Genomic DNA, 3,488 nt, shown 5'->3' on the forward strand with positions numbered 1-3,488 from the left:
AAATACGAGATTACAAGAGATATAATCTAGGTCACCTAAAATTGGGATATAAGGGGTAAAAATGAAAACAGAACTGTCCATAATGTTCTGTTCGAAAGGAATGATAACTAAACTGTTAGATTTCCGTTATCTCTAGAATGATTATGCTGTGGTAAGAGAACATTGCAACACACTAACACATAACTTCTCCATTATAGGATGCAGAAGATTGTATATGCTATCCTCGACAGAAGCAGCCGGATACATAATGTCTTACAAGTATGCAGTTCGTTTCTGTAACATCAAATACCTTAAGCAAATAAATCGATTTGGAATTCACAATCTGCTAAACAATTGGAATAAGAAATAGCAATTTTGCCTAACAAAACAAAAGGAATTTAATCAAAATATGTGTTACCCAACTTATTTTACGTGGGACATATTGCAAGTACGAAAATAGGAAAATGGAAAGGAAGAAAGTCTATGTACTAAAGTAGGAGGAGTCTTCAATTTTGGTACAGATCCAGGAACGTTCCACAAACAGTAGCCAACAAAATTCAAACCTAGGGGCCACATTCCTTTTTATGATGTTAATAAAAAAATCAAAGCGGAAAAAATTCAGATAAATGAAAATCATGAATTTTCAAACAGTTCTACCATCAACCATGGATCAGAACTGCAAACTATCGCCCCCACCTCGCTTCCTGCTGGAATTTCCATAATAATCCAAATACCATTTCACAAACTTCTTCAAGCCAGTCTGCAGGTCAGTCGTTGGCTTATACCCCAATTCCTCTTGCGCAAGGCTGATATTTGCATGCGTGAATGGTACATCCCCATTCCTCGGCAACTTCACCACCTTTCTCTTTGCCTTAACCTTCAATAATCTCTCCAAAATGGTGACCAATTTGCTCACCGGAACAGGCGAAGTGTTGCCCAGATTAAAAATCCTCAATTGGGCAGGTCCCCTCTTCTTCCCCCCGCTCCCCGTGCTCTTCTCTGCCGTGTCCAACGAGGCCACACACCCCTTCACAATGTCATCAATGTAGGTAAAGTCCCTTGCAACAGTGACATGATCAGCACCTTCGAAGATGGGTATGATTTTCCCCCTCAAGATGTCTCTTGTAAAGAAGAAATAGGCCATGTCTGGCCTACCCCAAGGACCATAAACGGTGAAGAACCTCAACCCAGTGATCGAAAGGCCATGAATATGGTTATAGGTGTGGGCTATCTCCTCACCAGCCTTCTTGGTGGCAGCATAGAGGCTCGCTGGCTGGTCCGTCCGATCAGATTCCGAAAATGGCACCTTAGTATTTAATCCATAGACCGAACTAGACGAAGCCCACACAATGGCGGGCTGCGGATTCGCGACTCTGCAAGCCTCAAACAGATTCACGAGGCCAGCAACATTGCTCTGGACGTAGGAACTAGGATTCTGCAAAGCGTACCTCACGCCAGCCTGGGCGGCGAGGTGGAGGACGTGGGTGAAGGGGACGACGTCGAAGAGCTTCGCCAGGAGGCCGGAATCGTTGATGTCGCCCTCGACAATGTAGAGGCCTACGGATTTCTGCAGATGGAATTGCCGAGCACGCTTCAGGGAGGATTCGTAGTAGTCATTGAAGTTGTCAAGGCCGAGCACGCCGTCGCCCCGGCGTTTCAGGGCAACGGAGACGTGAGATCCGACGAAGCCGGCGGCTCCGGTGACCAGCACGGTGAGTGCATTGTTACGCTTGGCGCGGGTGGAGGAGCGGACCAGCTTCTCCCAGGATGGTCCTCCATAGGAGGAGCGGATGGGGAAGGACGAGGAGGAGGAAGAAGATGAGGATGGGGAGGGTCTCAGGAAGAAGAAGAGGATCGCGCCGACCACGACGGCTGACCAGAAGGCAAGCTTATAGGAGGACTGGAAACGGAGGTTGCGATGGAAGGAGAACAGGGGAGACTTCTCGAGCTTGAATTTTCCTGGTGTGGAAGGGATGCCGTTGCCGTTTTCTGTATCCAAATGGTGGGGTGAGGGTTTTAGCAGTTGAGACATCTCTCCTCTTCGTTTTGTGAAGTTGATATCAATCGGATCTTTGCTTTATGAAGGATTTGATGAGAAGGGATGAGAGAGAGGGGAAATGGGTCTCTGCTGGATTTGGGAGGGAGGAAGATTTTTATGGGGCACAAGGAGGAAACGCAGTGAGGTACACAAGGTGGTGTCTGGAATGGATTTCTATTTTATTGGGGAGTAGAAATTGATCGGTTGGAGAAATAAAGATGACAGAAATTGCCTTTCAAAAAAAAAAAAAGATGACCGAAATGAACCTTATTGGTGTACCAGGAAATGGTTTTCTGATTCTCTGGTTTGGGGTTAGGACAAGAAAGAAAGAACAAAAAAAAAAGAGAGGGAGAGACAATGTGCTTATCAGGGTTTCTGAGGAAATGATTAAAAGAGGGAAATGGGGGTTGGTGGTTGCCTTTGGAAACGATGCTTCTTCATATATGTTTAGGGATGAGGCTGAATGAGTTTTGTGAACAGAAGAAATTGGGGTTCTTTTTGGCGACCGATGAGAAGGGTTGTTGCCCTCTGATCCAAAGAACAAGATAAGTAGATAGGGCTGTATTTCTGTATTTCATGAGATTGGGTTTCTTGTGATTTTCTGGAAAGGAAAGAAGAAATGGGTAATGGCTTTTCCCTGTGTGGGAGCTTACAGGGATTGTAGAGAGGAAAGAGGGCAGGGCTTGAAGAGAGAGAGAGAGAGAGAGATTGTTTTTTCTTTTTTCTTTATCTATTTTTTTTCTCCTGACGGAGGCCTGCCAAAAAGTGAGGAGGATGAAGATAGCAGATCATTGTGAGAGCAGGAAGGAACATGGAAGGAGAGGTTTGGGATGTGGACAAGAGGTGGAGAGATTTAGGATGGAGTCAAACAACGGGTAATAAATGAGGATGGTGGTGATGGGGTTCTTTGGGGTTTACACTTCTTTTTTCCTTTTTTTTAAATGGCACACTTATTCGACTAAAGACTTTTTTTTATTTGGGCGAGCAAAAAGGGAGATGGGTGATTGGGTGGAGGGCCATGAATTTCTGTGGGGATCCCATTATTGCTTGATCCCTCACCCTTTTCCATTGTTGGGGGAGAGAGAGAGAGGGAGAGCTGCCTGGATTCCGGCTACTTTCATGCAATGAGTGGTGGATGAGAGCTGTTTTTGGGAGTCTGTGGATCGCTGTACAATTTTAGTGTTTTCTTCTGCAATAATTATCCAGGGGATGTGATGGAGGATTTTGACCGTTGGGAGAGGGAAGGGCTTTGTGTTGGCCGTGAGGACCCATGTGAGCAAGAGAGAGGGGTACAAAGGCTTTTGTACAGGCTGTATTTTTATATTGCTTGCAAAATGTATTTATTTATGATACCGTGTGAGCATCAACACCAAGTTAACGAAGAATCCACGATAGGAAGCAACCGAGAAAGTTGATGTAAATGGTTCGGATCCATGTTGTATGAAATAGAATCGGCTTGCATTGGCCGTTT

The 3,488-nt window shown here is 45.2% G+C and overlaps 1 pseudogene across 1 annotated transcript; it reads right to left on the reverse strand.

The window, feature by feature from the left end:
- Nucleotides 1-441: 441 nt before the first annotated feature.
- LOC149848860 (UDP-glucuronate 4-epimerase 3 pseudogene) lies at nt 442-2,875 on the reverse strand (annotated as a pseudogene). Its single transcript, XR_016430489.1, has one exon. The product of XR_016430489.1 is annotated as a UDP-glucuronate 4-epimerase 3 pseudogene (transcript).
- Nucleotides 2,876-3,488: the final 613 nt, after the last annotated feature.

The sequence above is a fragment of the Nuphar pumila genome, chromosome 1 (genome assembly GCF_984573655.1).
Source record: "Nuphar pumila chromosome 1, dmNupPumi1.hap1.1, whole genome shotgun sequence".
NCBI classification, from domain to species: Eukaryota; Viridiplantae; Streptophyta; class Magnoliopsida; order Nymphaeales; family Nymphaeaceae; genus Nuphar; species Nuphar pumila.